This window comes from Rhinolophus sinicus, linkage group LG07 (genome assembly GCF_036562045.2).
Source record: "Rhinolophus sinicus isolate RSC01 linkage group LG07, ASM3656204v1, whole genome shotgun sequence".
Lineage (NCBI taxonomy): Eukaryota > Metazoa > Chordata > Mammalia > Chiroptera > Rhinolophidae > Rhinolophus > Rhinolophus sinicus.
This window is the reverse complement of record NC_133757.1, coordinates 56037213-56059441: the sequence shown is the minus strand read 5'-3', so window position 1 is coordinate 56059441 and position 22229 is coordinate 56037213. Positions and strand designations below refer to the sequence as shown.

The following is a 22229-nucleotide window of genomic DNA, read 5'->3' as shown; positions in this document are numbered from 1 at the left end:
TTGCTGCCTTCCAAAAGCTCTGACTCTGGACAGAAATAAAGATTGGCATAAGTTTTTTTAAAAAGGCTCACTGCAACCAGTTGTAATAAAGGCCACATGGGGTATGGCCTCAGCTGCTGTGGTCACACCTAAGGAAGGTGCCCACACAGCTCTGGAGCCCAGGGATGGAAGTGACAGTTAGACTGAGAACAGAAAGGTTAGAACAAATGGATAAGGCAAGAAGGTCAGTTTGCAAAAGAAATTAGCACATGGTTCTTTGTGGCCAGAGGGAGGGCTAAAGTAGCAGCTGGGCAGTGGCATGAGGCACAGAGGTAGGCAGAGGTCAGGCCCCAAAGCACTCGCCATACCATGAAAAGAATTATAGATTTAATTCTGAGGGCCATCAGGAGCTACTGATGTTTCCTAAATAGAATATGTGAATGTTCAAGGATAGAAAATGGATTCAAGGGGTATAAATTGGAGGCATATAAGCCAAGGATTTCAACCCAATGAGGGCTTCCTCTTCTAAGAATTGCTTCGCAGCTATATTTCCACAGTTATAGCTTTGAAATCCAGCCCCCAAGCCACCAGGCTGCCAGAAATGGCCTCCATTGTGAGGCAGAGAGGCAAAAGGACACAGTGAGGGCCACAGGGGAAGCTTTATGCCAGAGCCAACACTGGGCACCATCTCATCAGTCTTCCTAACAACTCTCATAACTGAAGACACTGAGGGTCAGCAAGAGAAGTAACTTACCCAAGTTCACAGAGCTAGTAAGTGGTGGAGCCAGAATTTGAACTCAGGTCCTCAGAATCCAAGTTCAGTGCTCTTTGCTCTATACCACATTATCTCATGCAGAGGACAGTAAGTGCTGTGAAAGACACAAGAAGGAGGAGACAGATGAGGCCTGTATAAGTCAGGACAAGCTTTGTACAGACAATGAAGGGGGTGTGAAGTGGACCTTGAAGGCGGGGTAGACTCTGTGTGAGCAGCAAGGAGTGCTGATGCAGGCAAAGGAGAGAAGAAGAGATGCGATGAGTGAAACAGTGAGGACGAAGAATGATTCATCCATGGGACATTTATATAAACGTAGCATAAGAGAAGTTTAATCTTAGTCTCAGGAGGTTAAAAGACATGGAGGATGGAATGAAAGGTCTAACACATGTATAATCTGAATCTCAATGAGGAGAGGAGAATGGAGAGGAAGGAGTACTTAAAGAGTGAATGGCGGAGAATTAATCACAGACACGTAACAGTGTAACTGCGCAAAGCTACTCAATGTCTCATTTTGCCAAGGAGACAGAAAAGGCAGTTTACCTACAAAGAAGAAACAATTAAACTAATGGTTGACTTCTCAGTTGCAACAACTGAAGCCAGAGGACAATGAGATAATATTTTCAGTGTGCCTAGAGAAAAATAACAGTGCTTAATAAAACCCTTTCAAGGAGAAAGGAAAAATAAAGACATCTTCAGAAAAAATTTTCAGAGTTGACGATTAAGGAAATTCTAAAGGATGCACTTCTAGGTAGATGAAATATGATCGTGGATAGAGAATTTGAGATGCTAGAAGGAATGATGAGCATAGATACTATAGGTTAACTTTAAAATATATATATTGACTTATAAAATAATAATAATAATGAATAATTTGAGCGTTTACAAAAGTAGAACCATAACACAGGATAACATCTTATCAAGAGAAAGATGATTGGAGTTTAAAAAATTCTATTCATTTAGGAAGATGGTAAAGATATATATATTAACTTTAGAATATGTTAATTATGCACGCTATATCATCTAAATAAACCTCTAAAAAATAGGCATTGAGAGTGGTATAAACTCCAAGCAACAGAGGTGGAAAACACAATGAGAAAAAAAATTTTTCAATGAAGCATGAAACAAGCTAATAACTGAAAAATAAATACACTACGGTTCCATTTATATTAAATTGAAAAGCCCACAAAGCTAAACACTATGGTATTTGGACATTAATATATAAACAATAAATAAAGCAAGGAAATGATGGACAAAATGTTCAGGATAGGGATCATACCTGGTGGAAGGAGAGGGCTACAATGGTGAGAAGCACACAGGGCCTTTCAAGGATTGGTAGTGTTTTCACTTCCTAAGCTTTTTACGCCCTTCACATATGTATGAGCATACACTGAATATATTCAATGTTTAATATTTTAAAATATTTTAATATTATTGTGCTGCAGCTCCCCACATATCACTGCTATGACATTCACTCAAGATTGGTCAAAGTCCTTTGGGGGACTGGGAGATTATCACCAAGAAATAAATGGTCACTAATAAGCTTTAACTGTCAAAGTTGGCTGTCTTGAGTCTCTATAGCATGACTCTAAGCACTGGTGCACTCCAAAAGAGTCTGGTTTAAATCATTTTGGGTACACCGAGCATCAGTAATATTTAAAATCTTCTCATGTAATTCTAATATGTAGCGAGATTTGAGACTCACTGAGCTAGAGAGCAGTCTTACAAGCCAGGACTGGCAAAGAAGTACACAGTGATTTTCACATTCTAGAAACTCTCTGTCTATTCAGAGTAATAGTCAGAGGTTTGAACACAGAGTTTTATAGACCTACTCTAGAGGGATATAGGATAGATCCTATGAGGCGTCCCTGTCAGACAAGAAAGAGCTTTGCCTGGGCTGGGGCTGGGGTAGAGGGCAAGGACGGAAGGGAATGCCCTCATGTACTCTTCTGCACCCCATAGCCCAGAGAGATTGAGAAGGTAGCTGAAAGTACAGGAGTCCTGTACCCCAATGTTTGCAGAGAATTAGCAGGTGCTGTGCATCTGTATCATGTAGCCACAGCCAGGCAGAAACAGCGTGTTTGGAGAGAGACCAGTCTGAAGCTGGTGGCTTCCAGCCTCTGAGTTCCTGTGAGGCATGGAGGGGATCCAGGACCTCCACCACGATCTCATGTGGGATTTGGAACATGGAGGTGGAGCAGCCCTCACATCTGGCTGCTGAGAACAGAGGCCAGATCAGCCTTCTGGAGAGCCATCAGCACCCCTAGTCAAATTCAGTGCATGTGTATCCTCTGACTCAGTTCCAATCCTGAGATACATTATAAAGAAATCCTTACGCAGGCCCATAAGAGTCCAGTGCAAGGAAGTTAATTGATTCTTAGATTAATTTGTGTGGTGATGAGTTGGAAGCAAACTGGAGGTCCATGACTCAGGGAGTGAATGGGCAAAATCAGGTGGCTACACCCCAGGGAGGACTGTGCAGCAATTTGAAAGAATAGACCAGAAGTACACAGAGCATGGGTCTCATAGCACAGTGTTCACTGAGATACAGTTAGAAACACCAGTGGCACTTAGAGCACCTCACCTTTCAATCACCTGCATGTAAGTACAGGGCAGGAGAGCTAGATTCTGGGATCAGCGGCAGCATTTATCAATCTTTCCAAATTCCCCAATGAAAACAAGCTGAGCAACTAAAGAGGAAAACCAATAGTGCAGACTATGTTTACAACAAAACGAGGTGCCAAGGTATCCCCATGAACCCCAAATACAAATCGTGGTGGGAACAAACGATTAGTACAAGACCTCCCTGGTATTGTGTGTACACAGGACGAAGAAGAAACAAGGGTGACCAATGGACCTGAGAGCAGTGAACAGGAATTGGCTGGAAAGCAGAGGACCAACGTGAGAACGGCACCTGAAATGAAGGAGGGATGTGCCCTCCCCAACCCTTGGTTAGTATGAGAAGCCCATGGTGAGACCCTCCAGGGCACCTTTACTGTTGGGAATGGAATCTTAATTGAGCAAGACAGGGGCAACAAGAAGAAAGAAGTTCCAGACCCACGTGTGGGAGGGGACCAAGCCTGGCTGTCCCAAGAGGCAGGCTGCTGGATTTGTGAAGACGTCCCAACCACAATAGAGGAGGAGGCTCTATGGAGTAAAATACTTTCCAGGCCCTTGTTTCTTTGAAGAGTTCAGGAAAACTACTTTCACATAAAAATTAGCCACAGAAAAGCATCAAGGTCAAATCACATGAAACATTTTCAAGAGGGAAAAAAAAAAAGAAAAGAAAGCGCAGAATAACGTCCCTATGGGAGGTACATATACGATATATATCTCCTATAAATAAATACACAAGAACCCTTTCAACAGATACAGGTGAAACTTATCAGAAAGGCTGCTTATTAAGGAGGAAGGCGAATGTGAGTGGAGAGTAGAGATGAAGGAGGGTAAGTAAATAAAGAAACAAGGGATAGCCTTATTTATTCCAATAATGATAATAAACTATGGAGGCAGGGAAGGGACGAGGTGACCAGTTAACTCAACCCTCAGGACTTAGGGTTTTGTTTTGTTTTTAACAAGTAGAGATCTTTAAGAGTATGGTCCAGCTCCCTAAGAGGCAAGGTGACCCCAGAATCTAGGCTTGAGGGGTGGGCAGCCTCAGCTAACAGTATTTGATAGGAGTTGCTGAAACTCGGAAGCCCCAGCAGGAGTCAAGGTAGGGCCAAGTCAAATTCGGGGGATGATCAATGTGGGTGAAGGGCCCCCCAGACCCCAGCTGTGCCTAGTATCTAAAAGTCACAGGTGGTCCCAGCAGCCATGACCATCGGGGGATTAGCAAAAACAGAGGACAAGGTCCAGAGATGAGCTACAGACCAGCGTCTTCCTAAGGTTCCTCCCAAGGTCATGAGCTTTCCCTGCACCCAGACATGAGTTAGGGGAAAGGAAAGAAACTTCAAGCAGGGAGAGGCTGGACTTTGAGCTTAAAATGCTTGAATATTTGCTAGAAAGTAACCAAGTTAATCTGAAACAGACTTAAACCAGAGAAGGCAGGATTATCTTTAACTGAAAGTTTTAAGGTTTGTTCTGATTTTTGTTGTTGTTGTTGTTTAAAGCATTAACAGGAAATAGAGATCAAGAGTAAGATGAAATCACTTATAAAAATGAATAAAGTTATATCTTTTGCATATCCTTCTAGTAACAAGTTAAAGTTTAAATGAGATATAGATATACATCCAGACCAGACCCAGGTTTCTCAACCTGGGCACTATTGACATTTTGAGCCAAATAAGTATTTGTCATGAAGGCTGTTCTGTGCATTGCAGGATGCTTAGCAGTACCCCTGACCTCTACCCACCAGACGCCAATAGCACCTCACAGCTTTCACAACCTAAATTGTCTCCAAATATTGTCAACTGTCCTCTGGGGAACAATCACTCCCACCTTGAGAACCACTGACAAGGAGATAGACCTGAAAGATCTCTAACTGGTAACTGGGGGAAAAAAGTTGTAGAAAAATAGTAGTGTATAATGTAATTTATGCAAGAAAGGTAGCTTCTACAATAGTTTATATATAAATTATCATAATTTTGTAAACATAAGATCTATGAGTGCAAGAACTTTGTCTAATTTGTTCCTACTATATTCTTATGTCTGGAGCTCACTAGGCCCTCAATATTGTTGAATAAATCACTAATTAACTAGAACTATAATCCTATAGCTAGCATTTAGGGAATGCTGACATTATGCCAACCACTGTGCTAAGGGCTTCACACACACTAGTTCATTCAAACTTCACAATAATCCTTTGATGCAGGCACTTTTATTCTTCCTATTTTACAGAATTGAAAATTAGGCCAAAAGAGATTGAGTTACTTGCCCAAGGTTTCACACTAGTAAGTGGCAGAGCGGGAAAAGCAATGCCCAGAATGTCCGATTTTGTCAAGCACTGTACCCAACATGGCATGAGGGTGGGAATAATCACAAACCTCTGCAAACAGAAACTGTGCCCAGTCTCCAGTGCAGGGACCTTTCCGTTTGGATAGGCCTGTCTCCAGGGGCTGAAAGATTTAGTATACTATCCTGTTGAAAGCAACACCAAATCAGACAAATCTGAATTTCCACTCAGATGTCTGCCACTTATGGCCTGATCTTGAGGAAGTAAATTTCTCAACAGTATGTGACCAAAAAGAGGGATACCTGACAAGCTCAATGACCAAAAGTAACCACACAAGACACTCTGATCATTAATTCCTACCTGGGTAGATCATGGTGAGTGGTCACATCACAGGCCAATATCTTCCTTAGTAAAAAGTTAATCTTTAACTTAAGGGAGACCTATCCATTGTTCTTGGGCATCTAGAATAACATACATTCAAAATCTCAGAGTAGTTTTCTTTTCCAGACCCCTCAGAAACAGATCCACTGGCAACAGAGCACAACACTAAAACTTCGCATTGTTATCTTGTTTCCCACATACAATCTCTATTTGTTGTAGTTGTTCAATATTAAATGTCCTGCACCCACCAATGTAAAAGATGTATCAATTTCCAGTCAAGATGGCAGAGTAGGTAAACGCTATGCTTACTTTCTCTCATGACCACATCAAAATTACAACTAAACTACAGAATAACTATCATTGAGAATTGCCTGAAATCCAGCTGAAAAGAAGTCACACAACTAACGACATACAGAATAGATCACATGGAGAGTTGTAGGAGGAGCAGAGATGCAAAATGGGCTAGTCTCACACCCACATGTGGTGATTACAAATCAGAAGGAAAATCTTGTCTGTGAAGGCCCCCCCAGGAGGAGTGAGGGGTCCCAGCCCCACACCAGGCTCTCCAGCCCAGGGTTCTGGTGCCAGGAAGAGAAATCCCCACAACTTCTGGCTATGACAACCAGTGGAGATGGTGGCTGAGTGAGATGGAAGGCAGCTAGAGTCCCAGGTGCTCCTCTTAAAGGGCCTGCAAAGGGATTTCCTTGCTGACAGACTCACATCCTCTGAGCTCCAGTGCTGCGGCAGAAGCTTGAAAGGCGCCAGGTACTTACAGGAAGGAACTGAATCGTCTGGCTTCAGGGCAAAGGCTAGAGGGGAATCTTTCTCCCGGACAAAAGTGCTAGCAGAATCTACTATTTCTTTGTTGAACCCTCCCCCCCTCTATGTGCAGAGCAGTCCGTATCTGAGTCTCTATCAGCCTAGCCAAGAATGGTCTCCCTGCCCTGGTGATTGCCTGAGACCCTGCCCCATCCAACTTTCAGGCCCACCCAAGCTGTTTCCAGTGGCTTTTCCATACAAATAGCCTGTTTTGGCTCATGCTGTGGACTTTTCTAAAATATCTCAAAGGTTCACAAACCCCAGACAAGAAGCATCTGGCCTCAGTGTGCCCTGTACCTCTTGATGAGTAGTCCCAAGCCTGGCACCAGTGGCAGTTGACCTCAGTGGTTCGTGGCTTGGCCTCTCAAGGCATCTTCAAGCCCAGTGCAAGTGGTGACCATCTGCAGGTTGCTTTGTGGCTCAAGCTAGGTGGCCCTGGGCAGTGACAGGCTGCAGCTGATCTTGGCCTGAGGTGGGCCCCCTCTCAGGAAGCCCCAAGGCGGGCGCACCTGATTTCCTGTTTCAGCGTCCCACCTGGTCACCTCCCAGGACAGTGAATCCTGCTCTGTAGGGTCAGCTCCTGCCCAACAGCTTCTCCTCTGTAGTCACCGCCAGTCCTCACAACCAATCAGCCTTAGGTCAATCCTTCACAATGATGTGCAAACAGCAAAAAAGGCTCAACTACAACAGGGGGGCATGCACAATCCCCATAAGGGACACACCTGGAGCACCCAGCCCAGGTGATCAGGGAGACTGCGCCACTGGTACCAACAGGACACCTACTACATAAGGTCACGCTACTAAAACCAAGAGACACAGAAACCCTACCTAATAAATAGAAACAAACCAGGAGGCAGCAAAAATGGAAAGACAAAAAAAAAAAAATACATGTCTTAAATGAAAGAACAGAACAAAGCTTCAGAAAAATAACTAAACAAAACAGAGACAAGCAATGTAGCAGACACAGAGTTCAAAACACTGATTATAAGACTGTTCAGTGATCTCAGAGAGAACTTCAACAAAGAGATAGGAAACACAAAAATGGAGATAGAAAACATAAAAAGAACCAGTCAGAATGAAGAATACAATAACTGAAATGAAGAATACATTAGAGAGGGGCCGGTGGTTAGAGCTCCATGCTCCTAACTCTGAAGGCTGCCGGTTCGATTCCCACATGGGCCAGTGGGCTCTCAACCACAAGGCTGCCGGTTCAACTCCTCGAGTCCCGCAAGGGATGATGGGCAGCCCCCCCTGCAACTAAAATTGAACACGGCACCTTGAGCTGAGCTGCCGCTAAGCTCCCAGATGACTCAGTTGGTTGGAGCGCATCCTCTCAACCACAAGGTTGCTGGTTCGACTCCCGCAAGGGATGGTGGGCTGTGCCCCCGGCAACTAGCAATGGCAACTGGACCTGGAGCTGAGCTGTGCCCTCCACAACTAAGACTGAAAGAACAACAACTTGAAGCTGAACAGCACCCTCCACAACTGAGATTGAAAGGACAACAACTTGACTTGGAAAAAAGTCCTGGAAGTACACACTGTTCCCCAATAAAGTCCTGTTCCCCTTCCCCAATAAAATCTTTAAAAAAAAAAAAAAAGAGTACATTAGAAAGAATCAACAGTAGATAAGATGAAGCAGAGTATCAAATCAGCAATTTAGAAGATAAGGTAGCAGAAAACACCCAATTAGAACAGAAAAAAAAAATCCCAAAAATATGAGGATAGTTTATGGGACCTCTGGAACAACATGAAGCATAACAACATTTGTATCATAGGGGTACCAGAAGAGATTGAAAACCTATTTGAAGAAATAAAGATGGAAAGCTTCCCTAACCTGGCTAAGGAAATAAATATACAAGCCCGGGAAGCCCAGAGAATCCCAAACAAGATGAACCCATAGAAGCCCACACCAATACCCATCATAATTAAAATGTCAATTGTTAAAGACAAAGAATTTTAAAAGCAGCAAGAGAAAAGAAGTTAGTTACTTATAAGGGAGTTCCCATAAGACTGTCAGCTGATTTCTCAACAGAAACTTTGCAGGCCAGAAGGGATTGGCAGGAAATATTCAAAGTGATGAAAAGCAAGGACCTACAATTGAGATTACTCTATCCAGCAAAGCTATCATTTATAATCAAAGGAAATATAGCTTCCCCAACAATAAAAAGCTAAAAGAGTGCATCACCACCAAACCAGAATTACAAGAAATCTTAGAGGGACTCCTTTAAGTTGAGGAAGATCAAAAATATAAATAATAAAATGGCAATAATTACATATCTATCAACAATTACTTTCAATGTAAATGGATTAAATGCCAGTCAAAAGACGGGGTGGCTGAATCAATAAGAAAACAAGACCCATACATATGCTGCCTACAAGAGTCTCACTTCAGATTGAAAGACACACACAGACAGAAAGTAGAAGAATTGGAAAAAGATATTTCATGAAAATGGAAACAAACAAAAAAGCTGGAGTAGCAATACTTATCCCAGACAAAATAGATTTTAAATCAAAGGCTGTAACAAGAGACAAAGAAGGACTCAGTAACCCACGTCTGGGTATCTAGCCAAAGAAACCCAAAAACACTATTTCAAAGAGACATGTGCATCAACATTTTCACGGCAGCGTTATTTACAGTGGCCAAGATATGGAGGCAGCCTAGGTATTTATCAATGGATGAATGGATGAAGAAGAGGTGGTACATACTACAATGGAATATTACTCAGCTATAAAAAAGAATGAAATCTTGCCATGTATAACAACATGGATGGACCTAGAGGGTATTTTGCTGAGTGGAGTAAGTCAGACAGAGAAGGACAAATGCCATATGATTTCACTTATATGGGAAATCTAAAGAACAAAATAAAGAAAGAAACAAAACAGAAACAAACTCATAGATACGGAGAACATTTTGATAGTTGCCAGCTGGAAGGGGGATTGGGGGCCTGGGTGAAAAAGGGGAAAAGATTAAGAAATACAAATTGGTAGTTACAAAATAGTCATGTGGATGTAAAGTACAGCATAGGGAATATAATCAATAATATTGTAATAACTATGTATGGTTTAAGATGACTACTAGATTTATCAGGTGATCACTTTTTAAGTTATATAGATGCCTAATTGCTATGCTGTACAACTGAAACTAATATAATCAACTGTAATTGAAAAATATAAAATTATCAAAAAAATAAAAAGTATGCATCGCTCTCCATTTTCTTTTTTATCCAGTCCTAGATATTTCAACACTTTGCTTTCTCCTGCCTGCCTCATTAGTCCACCAACAGATTTCATGTTTCCTTACATTTTCTCCTTTGATTCTAAATATATAAAAAGAACTGCAACACTGCTATTCCTTGGAGCGTTTTCGCAATCCTTTAAGACTTTGCTTCTGGGCTAGGTCCTCGGCCTTTGGCTCAAATAAACTCTTTAAACGTTTCTCTAGGTTTGGACTTTCTTTCTTTGATAGGTAAAATGGATTCACATTAGTATTATCCAAAGTTATTGGCCATATCAAGTGAAACAATGCCAGGAAAACAGTGGCGGCTGCAACCAGGGTGGCTACTACTGCCAGGCTAGGCACAAACAGAGCCCAGTCTGGCCTAAGCCACAAAAGTCGCAGGTCAGAGGCAGAAGCAAAGAGAGCCATAACCTGGAAACTGAGGCAGAAGGCCAGCACACAGATCAGGGCCCCTGAAGGACTAAAGCAATGGGGAGGGTTTGCACCTAAGCTAGCCCACAGAGGAGCCCTGGGCACTGAGTGTCACAGGCAATAATGCAGCACACCCCCTAGTGGGCCTCTGAAGAAAAAGACAAGGCCAAGGTCAGAGGACAGAGGCCCTTCAGGGCAGCAGCCCCCGTCCACATGGTAGCACTGGGTGAGGGTAAGGGGGCAGGGGACACAGAAGGGAAGATGTACGCCAGCATAGCAAAGAAGTCCAGGTTTGCTTTCACTCCCCCAATATTGCACATTAATATCACGGGCAGGCTGCTTGCAGCCAGCAGCTCCCGACTCCTCTCCGTTCTGCACCGTGAGCACAAAGCCACGGTGTGTTCTTCCTGACACCTTGCCTGTTCATCCCCCTGCGTTCCATGCAGATGCTCTCAAACACCGCCAACAGCTTCACGTTTGCTATCAAAATATTTATTTCATCAGTGCTAATCAGCAGCAGCCCCAGGAAAGAAAAGGCACTCTAAGCATTCTTTCAAAAGATATTCTGCTATAATGGATCCATAAATCCACGTGTTAATAAACCCTACAGCAAACCCACGATTCAGTTTCCGGCCCCTCCTCCAACTCCATACCAGTTCCTGAAATCATTAGCTCAGAATCGAACCTGAGTAACTAAGTGGGCTCCTTTTATTTCTGTTAGGGCTTCTCCCTGAAAAGAAAAAAATGCAGGCAGGCCAGACATGACCTTTTACTTTTTATGGGTCTCAATTTATTTGATGTGCATATTTCTTCAAGCTTTCACTGCAGTTACGCCTCACCAGCTGACAACTCCTCCATTACCGCTTAGCTATTTCTCATTCCTTTTTGTGACTTCCCTTTCTTATTGCCATGCTTTCCAGATGACATCATTAAGGAGGCTGGCATTATTAAGTTCTTCATTCTCGAGTTTCTCAAAGCATCCTAAAGCCACAGAGATTGTGATGAATGAGTTCAAACGCCTTCATTTTTTATAACTCCAAATGAAATTTAACCACGGCTAACGGCTGAGATAAGGGTTTGACTGGACCAGCTTCTTGGTTCCAGATATATTTATGCACAAGAGGATAGCCCATGCCCACGGCTGTCTGCTCCAAGCTGACATGGTATCTATCTAATGCTGCAGTTCATGACAGAGGGCTGTAACCGCACAGCAAAATGATTTCTGAAACCGGCTACGCAAGATCCTATGTAGCACTAACCTCAACCAGAAGTACAAATCTATTATTTGATCCATGCCAGTCATGCTGACTGTGATGACAGTTTCACTAGGAGAGAGGACAGGTTATTTTCCTCTGTATGGTGGACACTGATCGGTCTTGTTCACTCAGGACCATTTGCATTTCTTTGGGGAAGCCACATGCTCTCATTCAGTCTATGCAGTTGCAATGGAATAGATTCTACCCCACTCCAGGGTTGGTCATGTGACTCAAGCCTAGCCAATCAGAGAGTTCATCCCTCTGACTGTAGTAATTGGTTCAGGGATGGGCATGTGACCAAACCAGACCCTATAAGGCAGACTATTGGAATTAATATTAGGACTCTTGAGAGAAAAGTGTGCCCTCTCTTCTGCTGGATTGGAGCTAGGAGAATGCAGGCATACAGCCACAGCTGATGTGTTGCTTGAGAATGAAAACAACATGGAGAGCAACAGAGCTGATAGATGAAGAGAGGCCAGGTCCTGTACGTGGATCAAGCAAAGCCTGAAGCTGGCACTGCTTGGAGGGTTTTTCAGTCCTATGAGCCAGTAAATTATCTTTTTTGCTATGTTGGTTTGGTTTTTCTGTTAATTGCAAGTGAATATAAGTTCCATGAGAGCAGGGAATTTGTCAGTTTTGTTCACCATCACAGGCCCTGTACTTAACACAGTACCTAGCACACAACACAGTGTAACATTAATAATCAGCAAATTCATTGTTTAAATACCTTACATAGGGAGGCTGCTTCCTAATATCCCTGCCCAGGTAACTCAACAAGCCCAAACACTGACCACTTCCTGTTTTACTCCATTTATTGATCGAGGGCTTTGCAGACTATATGGAGACCTTCAGGAATTCCATGGGAAGGTGGGGCCGGCCTCAGGAGGAGCAGACACTTGCCCCAGCCGTGAATGATCTAGAGATGGCTGGATGTCTCCTAAAGGAACAGCCATCTCATCATCCCCAAGACGTCCTGGACTGAAAGAAACTGACCTGCCTGAGCGCTGCATGCCCCACCGCAGTCACCTAACCTTTGGGGCTGCGTTGCGGCTCGGATGAGAACATGGACTCTAGAGCCAGACCACCAGGTTTTGAATCCCATCACCCCCGCCTATTAACAGGCAAGTGGCCTCACTTCTCTGTGCCTCAGCTTCTTCATCTGTGAAATGGGGCTAATGCTAGTAGCAAGAGCACAATGACATAAGTTAACTTATGTGAAGTGCGTAGAAGAGTGCCCACATACTATAAGCACTGGGTACTTAATTGCTAGTATCATGATCTCTTCCAGGGAGTGGTGTGAGGAGTAAATAAAATACTGGATATTTGATGTTTACATGACACACAAAAAACAGCACAAAGTAATGTTTAATAAATGATCAGTTAAAACATAAAAGCCAGGCTGACCCCCACAGGTGAGGCCCACCAAGCACAGCTCATGGATACCAACCAGTGTACACCTGAGGAGTGGAACAAGGTCAGGTGACTCCTGCCCAGAGATGCCACCAATCTGAGTGTGCACCGCCAGACGGACACAGCCCCAGGTAGGGTGCAGGACTTGGAAGCAGAACAGGGACCCGGATCTCAGCCTCTCTCCTCCCCTCATGCAGAATGAAGTCTGCACGTCTGCATGGCAGCCCTGCCCCTGACCATCTCCCCATAAGTGAAGGGGAACCCCACATACTCAGATGCCTTCTTGGAGAGAAGCGGAGGCAGAGGGGAGGAAATCCTAAAGACCTAGTCTTCCCCAATGGGACTGAGTTAACTAAAAAGACTAAACCATTGAACAGGAAGAAGTTAAAATGGACTCGGGTTTATTTTTTCCTCCACTAACTGGAGGGGACAGAAGGGTGGTAATAACTTCATGAGATTGGAGAAATTGTAGAAAAATTGTAGAACTGCATTTTTCTGTGTGCCCTTAAATAAGTTTGAAACATGGCTGCACAAATGTTGATAGTGCAGGAGGCAGACAATGCATTTGTGATGCCTAGAGGAGAAATTGCATATGTAAGCCATGTTGACCCCCTGCAGGAAGCACCGCAGGGGAGGGCACTCCCTCCTACCTTGTGTATCCCTGGGGGCTGGTGAGAGGGATTATCACTCATAAGGCATCTCCAAAGCATCATTATTGTACATGAAGCCTGTAAGCGAGTGGCTCTGGCATGTGAATCTGTGAAGAACTTAATTACTAAACAGAAGGTAATTTGAGTCTGACAAACATTTAATAATTAAGTATAAATATTTCATGAGTCTTCATTTTCAGAAAGGCTTCTCAACTGCTATAGTGACTGGACTTTTTCCCTAGAAAATGTCAAAGCCACCCTATTTGTTTCTCAGATAAACAGAGAAAGAATGGCTTGTGGTGGGAAGCTGGGGAGAAAAATCACGTAACCTGATTGAATCCCATCAGACAGGACCATCCACACATTCACAGTCCTGACTCGGCGTCTGCCTGGCCTCCGTTTACACACCCAGCGGTGGGTGCTCACAACTCCTAGAGAGAGCTTATTCCATCTCAGGATAACCAGCTACTAGAAAGTCCCACTAAACAAAGTCAGCCCCTCGTGCTTATTAACCAAGCGCTCCGTGTCCTAGCCTTGAGGCCCCTTACAGATTGGGGGACACTAGGGATTTGAAGACAGTGGCTATGGCCCCCATCCCAAGTCTTCCTTCTCTACCCCATGCCTGCCCTCATGAAATCATGAGGCCAACGGCTCTGGACCCGCTGAGGCCCTGGGTGCCAGGGCTGGGATGGGCTTGGGGCTAGGCATCCATAGGAAACTAGACTCCAGGGCCTGGAACAAAGAAAACCCAAAGGCAGCTTCCTGGAGTGGAAGGAGGGTCCAACCTATGATACAAACTTCCTGGAACCCTGGAGATAGAAAGAGTCTTTTGTAATCACCAGAAATATGATGGGATTATCAGAAGATGACTGAATCAATTACATCATCAGAAATCACAGTTTTGTTTATTGTTACCCTGTGCTTTTTAACATCCAGGTAGAAAATAAAAAATCAGTTCTATCAAATCCAAGTCATCTAGGTTCCCCAACCCTTGTGCCTTACCCCACGTTTTAGTTACCCACACCTAAACTGTGGTCAGAAATCAAGATGATGTCATGAGAACATCCGAAGTACAAGTGCTAGGTAGACAGGAGACAGAGGGCCTGAAATCAAGAACACAGAACTATAGCCAGCTGAAAGGAAAGAGTTAAAATCTTGCAAACATCATTACCATCGATACTTTCTCAAAGCAAAAAATAATTTCGCTCTTCTTTGTAATCCTTACTTGAGACTTTACAGCCAGTGCACGATTTTTTAAAGAGAAGGTAAAAGGTTTCTTTATTTTTCACTTGGAACAGCTTAAGCAAGAGCTTAAGAAGAAAGTAGGTCAACTGACCTACTTTTTACTTCTTTAGACATTTTTTGCATTTGGGATCAAAGCTGGTGGAAATTTTCCATTCCAAATTCTGCTCAGGAGAGGAAAATTAGCAATCTGACTTGACATGATGGATTGTGACATGCCAACCACCCTTCCAAGTGACCCCTGTGTTACTCCTCACAGCTTTTAAGAAACATTTCAAGATGAGCATCATGTTCATAATGAAAGAAAATTCAGACTTGCACTTGGTTTGAAAGGCTAAATAAGTGTCATCCTCCTTTTATGGAGAGTCATTTGAAGTTGACTTTTTCTTTACTTCCAAGTGAGAGCAGTGCATTAAACCACAATTCACAAGCTTCACATCCTGATATGCGTCTCCAAGGGCTACCGTATTTATTTATTCCATGTAATAAATGGAAGCTCTTATTGCATGCCAGGCATGTTCTAAACATTTTACTAATATGTTTAATCTTCATAACACCACTACAAAGTTGATATTATTACTTTCTCTATCTCTGGTTTCCTCAGCTATTCCTTGCTGTGCATGGATTTAGGCCTGCGTCCACACTGCCAGGTCCCCCATTCTGGCTACCACCTCTTCACACGTTCCAAAGCCTCACCATAGTTTGCTACCTTCCCACTGACCTGGGAAGCCAAGGACAGGGGCCTGAGCCGGGTCACTCTCTCCAACTCAGCCCCAGACACCCTAGCTCCTGCGAGTCATCCCAAAGACCAAACAGGGCATTCCCAGAGTTTCAGCTCCAGCTGGGCCAGGAACCCAGGGGCAGCTCTGCACTGCAAGGTCACCGAACAAGGAGGGCTGAGTTTAAAACAAAGAACTCACGCTGTGCATAAAAGAAGTTCAAATGCATATACAATAGGGGATTGTGAATCCAGAGAGGATAATTTTTTGTCCTTATTTCCCTCCTAGATAGTCATGTATTCCAGGAGGCACCAGAAAGAAACAGGGAAAACTAGGAGTCAGAAGCCCTGTGTCTTGTCCCAGCTCCCAATCTTACTGCAGGTGAACAGGGGTTGGCTTCTCAAGCTCCCTGGGCCCCAGTATGGTGACCTATAAAGGGCCAGCCATGCCCAGCTCCGGCAGCAGCGGGGAGTGCCTATGGGATGGTGCACATAAAACCACTCTACATCCACACAGCCAGGTAAACACAAGACTGCATGGCAGCGTCATGTGGAAGAATCACCAATGGTCAGTACTGGCCAGCCAGTCCAACCCCTTCCCGTTCTGCACAGCCAAGAGAAGAGGTGACCTCCCAGTGCATGCAGTTAGAGGGGCGGAGCCTGGACTCCATTCCCGCACAGCCTCTGCCTCCCAGGACACACTCCTTGCCACCTCTCCAAGAGCTGCCTCCCTGCAAAACAGCCTGGTGTCTGACCCTCACCTGCAGGACTCCTGGAAGGGCCATCCAGTGTGGTTCGCCATTGTACCTCAGCTCCTGGACCAAAACCACCTCCAGCAATAGAAAAACTAGCAAGGGGGAGAAGCCCAACAGTTGTCAGGAGAGGAATACCCTCAATCCTCAGCCCACAGACTTCCATACCCTGGCCAAACTTTCCCTTGCTCCTGACCCCTGAGAAAACCTTGGAGGCTCGGCAAAGGCAGTGCCAGTAACCCTGGAACGATGACAGTAGAACATGTTCTCGGAGTCCCACTGCATCACAGGTGCCAGGGACAAAGCTTCAAGGCCCCCACTCTCCCATCTGGAGAGTCCACGAGCCATCCAGACTGTGAAACGGTAAGCTGCAACCATCAAAAAGCCCTTCATTCTACTGTAGTGAAATGTGTCCCTTCAGAACTCCCAGCCCTGAACCCTGATTCTATCCTCTTTAACAATCTCCCCTTCTCAAGATAGGACTCCAGAGATTGAGAATTAGTGGCTCTGCTCCCCCATGCACCCCACCGCAAGGCTCCTCTTGTCCAAGAGAAATATTTCCCAAGTAATCACTAAAGACGACTATTCCGATGTCTATTTCCTTCCCCAAAAAAACACATTTGGATGTATTGTGGTCAAGAGCAAGGTGGACAAGGAGTCGGAAGGTATGGGCCCGTTCTAGAACCTCACAGCTCTGTGACCTTCAACACCAGTCTGTGTAAATATGCTCTGAAGTCGCAGTGTGGGAAGGCAGGAAGCAGTGTCCATGCCACGTGGGAGCTCTCGCTTTGCATGGAAAGTAACCCTCAGTTGCTGGGGTCCCGGCTGATCTCACGGTCTGTGTGGAGGGGGAGTGCCTTCTCCCTGATTAAGCTCCCCCTTCATGTTCGTCAGAAAGAGCATGACAATCCCACCTCACCTGTGTGCGGGTGAGGCCATGCTTGAGGTCCACTCCCAGCACCTGAGCAAGTTTATCAATGCCAACCACATCATCCACGGGGCGGCCCCATTCTCCACCAAGCCCTACGGGCAAGCCAGCCACAAGACAGCCAGCGGGTCGTTGCCAGGAGAGTAACCACATTGTGACTGTTTTCTAAAAGTAAAGCTCAGGAAGAGAAACAGGTTCTAAACGAGCCAATGTGCAGACCAAAGGTGTTCAGAACAATTTTAGATACATGTCAAAGTCCAAAAATAGATATTTTCTCTCACAGCCAAGCTTATATGCACTAGCTTTCCTCAGAAGTATTTTTGGATAACTAGAAGTCTCTTGTAACCCCTGAAACTTAACAATGAACAGAGGAGAAAGGAAGAATGACTTTACCACGTCATCTCTCTTGTTAACAAAAGAGACTTTATCAGGAACCCCGTGGTAGCAGAAAGAAGCCAGCTCCTCCGTGCTCTGAGCTCGTCTCCCTAAACTCTCTTTCTCTGGTGTTGATCTCAGACCCCAGAAGACATCAGCAGTCACTTCGACGTGGCTCGTTATGGTGGCAAAGCACGTTTGTTGGCTTGATTTTCATACATATCCTGTGAAGTCAACGTTATAATCCCAATTTCACACATGGGGAGTTTAAAGGACACACCCAAGGTCACAGAGCTGCTCAATTCTAGATATATATCTTCTGCCTCCTTGTTCACCTTGCCCTTGACCACAATGCATCCAAATGTGTTTGAGGGAAGGGAAGGAAATAGCAGTCACAGTTCATTTCTAACCCGCATCTAAAATCCAGCTAATTAATTAGGAATTTTTTTTTACGCAGGAGAAATAAAAAGATTGATATTAGGATTGTGATAGATTGCATTATTGGCTCAAAGTCTCCTCTCCTCTCTGTCTTCACACCTTGTGACATTCGGTTTCGCAGTTCCTCATACGAAGGGAGCAGAATATATCCCCCTGCTCCCAACTCTGTGACATATCGTAGCCAATGGGTGAGGTGAAAGTGACAATGTGCTTGTTGAAAGACTAGACTGCAAGAAGCTAGCATGCTGCCACTTGCTCTCTGGTCCCTGAGAAGAGCATGCCTGGGCTAGCCTGCTGTTCCCAGGAGAGCACGAGAGATACGCGAAGCAGCTGCCCCAACCTAGATGTCCAGCCACCAAGCCCAGCTGGCAGCAGAGCTCCCAGGCAACCTGCAGCAAAGACTCCCTAACAATTAGACTGGTGCAGGCTGCCTGGGGGGCAGGGAGCTCCGTCTCACCATGGGGATTAGTATAGAGCAGTCCTACCAGGAACGCTGTCTGGGAATGCCTATGTTGGGAAAGAAGTTGGATCGCACCTGTCATTCCAGACATTGGGATTTTAGGTATGAGTAAAGTTACTTTAAAGAGTTTGGAAACCAACATGGAAATGCTACCGTTTTGCTTTTCTGAGCAAAGGCAATATATAAAAATAACTACTGCTTACTATCACCATTACGTCCTGAAAGATAGGACAGTTTGACACTAAAACTGAGAAAAGGATATCATCTTAGAATATGACACGGCCCTTTCCAAGCAAAGACAGTTGGCCACCCTCCATATGTGAGCCTTTTTCTTTCATTCAGTCACAGATCAATGAAAACTTTGTCATTAAATAGCTCCTGTCCATGTATTAGCAACTTTTCAGCGTGCTTTATGGTAGAACTATCAAAAGAACATAATATCAGTTACATAAATTGCAAGACTGAAATCATGGTTCTGTTTGTTCTGTGACAATATAAAACTTAGGTGTTTTTTGTGTGTGTGGTGTTTTTTTCCCCACAAGGATAGACGCTAAAGATAAATTTGAGCACTTCTGGTGTGCTGTCTCATTGGCTGCCACAAGCATGGCAGAGCAACACATCCCCTGCCAAAACCACATCTCTACACAAATTTTGGGTGGCACTGCACAGGTGCCTGAGATGCTAGTGCTATGCTCCCATGACTGTATTAATGTATAAATGAAAAAGAAAGCAGTGGTACACACGGAAGCTCTCTCAGAGGCTCCAGGGACACACAATTGGGACAGAAGCGAAAGGCAGAGGGAATCCCTGGGACCAGCTCCAGGGACACATGGCTCAGTTCCCAGGAATGGTGGTGACTGCCTTCTTTCTGAGCCATAAAGAGCCACTCCATCTTCCTTTGGATATGCGGAGGCTGGGGAATAGGAAGGGGTCTATAATAGATGGTAGTTATAATAGGCCCTACTATCATTCAAAACTACCCACCCATGCCACAGATGCCAGGCTGCCTCTGAACAGGGAAATGTGAGAACTGAGTATGTGTTAGTTCCAGGCAGAAGCTTCAGGAGCCAGTGTATGGCTGGCCATGCCTCTCTTTTCCCTCTGTCATGAGACCACTAGGGTTTCCAATAGGGGCAGCTCCTTCTGTCTAAGGCCCAGATGAAGATCCAACCCCCTGTGGGTATGTAACATGGGTAAGAAATAAGTCTCGATTGGTGAAAGTCACTAAGACTTAGGGATCGTTTATCACTGGGGCATCACTAAGCATAATCTGACTGACACAGTGGGGATGCGATTAATTCAGGTGAAGAGCACAACAACAGTGGCCACACGGAAAGACGTTGAGTTTGTCTTGGATGTGTTTCTGCACTGAATCCCTGGGCAGGTGAAAAGCAGAGGTGAGTGGTGACTACAGAAATGCCTAAAGCATACAGCACTAGCCCCACTGGGGGCACAGGACCAACTGGGAAGGCAACCCTAACCTCCCATGTATGGCTCTGGGTTTGCTGATTGCTCCCAGCTCAACCTCACTCATCAGGCCCTGAGGGCACTCAGACACCCACCAGGGACCAGTGCAGAGAAGCAATGGTTATTCTTTGGAATCAGAAAGACTGGGGTCTGATCCCAACACTGACACTTCATTTCTGCTTTCATCCATTCTTCCCATGGAGACTTATTGTGGTAGGCACTGGGGGAAATGGACAAGGGCCTTAGTTTCACAGGCTTATATTCAGGTAGGAGAATAGACATTCAACATATAAGATAAACACCAACTGGGTGAGTACTCTTAAAGAAATAAACATGGTGAAGGGAGAGAAACTGGTGAAGGCTACTTTAGGTAAGAGATTCAGGAAAGGTCTCTCTGAGAAGATATTTTAGATGAAAAAAGGTAGGGGAAAAGCAATAGCAAGTGCAAAGGAATTGAGGCAGAAAAGGAAATGGCTTGTTTGAGGAACAGGGTAAAAAGGCAGAGCTATGGAAGCAAGGTGGGCAAGGGAAGAACCATGGCATGAGGCTGGAAGCAGGACCCATCACCTGGGCCTAATGGGCCCTGGCATGGAGTTTGAAGTTCATTGTACGTATAAAGGAAAGCAGGGGGTATTGAACAGGGGAGTTCAACAGGATCGGATTTATATTTAAAAGATTCTCAGGTTTCAAGTGGAGTAAGAACTGTACAGGGGACAGAGTGCAAGAGAGACCAGTGAGGACGCTCCTGCAGCCTGGACTGGGTGGTGCCTCTGTGACCTTTGCAACCTTGGACAGTGCCTTACCAGTGCTATGTCTCTGCCATCCCACCTGTAGAGTATGCCTACTACCTGCACTTCATACATAGTTCACAAACACTCTGGGCTCCTGGAGGTGGGGATAAAGGTGTGCGGGGACTAGCGCCATGCCCAAGACTGGCCCAATCAGTCCTCAAGATCCCAGAGTCTCCAGTGCCCACCATGACACTGGATTCACCTCTCCCTCTGGATGAACTGAGAACACCTGGAAGCTGGCCAGGAAGCAGGTGGGCAGTTCACATCACCAGGGCAAATGTGGGGGAAATACAGGCCATGGTGGAGGCCAGTCAAGCTCCCAGGAGGCCCACAGAAGGGAAACAGACAGGTAAGGGTCAGATGGGTGCTAACTGTAGTAAGAGAGATCAACTCTGACCAGTGGAGTCCTCAGGCAAACCTGGACTTGACACTGATGAGGGAGGGAGATTCAGAGAGCAAGGCCAAGATACAGCTTATCCAGAGAAACCTGACAGTCTGGCCAGGCTGCTGGAGAATGAGAGACCATATGGAGCAGAGAGGAGATGTCTCAGCCAAGTCTGTCCTGGATAAGCCAGCCCCAGTTGACCTGCCAGCTGTCTGGTGACACATGAGCAAGCTCAGCTCAGATCACCTGAGGCTGGCCCATTCCAAAAGAACTGCCTAGTTGATTCAGAAACTCATGAATAAATAATAAATGCTTATTTGTTTTAAGCCCCTGAGATTTGGGGTGATGTATTACATAGCAATCACTAACTGATACAGAAGGGTGTGATGGCCAGTAGCCCCTCCTACTTCCCTGTAGCATGTCTCTGCTGCAATTACAATCCTGTTTCCCTGTTTGAGGCCTCTACTTGTTCAGATCACCGGACTTAGGTCATGAGCCCTGAGATGCATTCTTGAACTTGACTTTGCAAGTCTCTTGATGACCTTAGGAATACTTCCTCCCCTCTCTGGGCCTGTTTTCTTACCTGTAAAAATGAAGCAATAAGATACTTCCAGAGAGCCTCCCAGACTCTAAGGTTCTATGTTTGGATAACTCTGACCTCTTCATGCAAACATTCTGTCATCTAATCAACAAGTATTTGCTCAGAGCCTGCTGTGTGGCAGGCTTTGGCCAGGATATGGGGAGACAGGCTCAGACAACAAGATGTGGCCCTGCACACCAGGAGCTTATGGTCCACTGAGAGCTCACTGTCTTGTGAGTATAGAGAAGATGCCTCTGAGTAGCCCTTGATGGCCAAGGAGGCT

At 45.0% G+C, this 22229-nt stretch overlaps 1 protein-coding gene across 2 annotated transcripts in view; it reads right to left on the bottom strand.

The window, feature by feature from the left end:
- SH2D4B (SH2 domain containing 4B) overlaps window positions 1-22229 on the bottom strand; it is a 98656-nt gene that overhangs the window by 8511 nt on the left and 67916 nt on the right. The gene's annotated exons all lie outside the window — the stretch shown is intronic.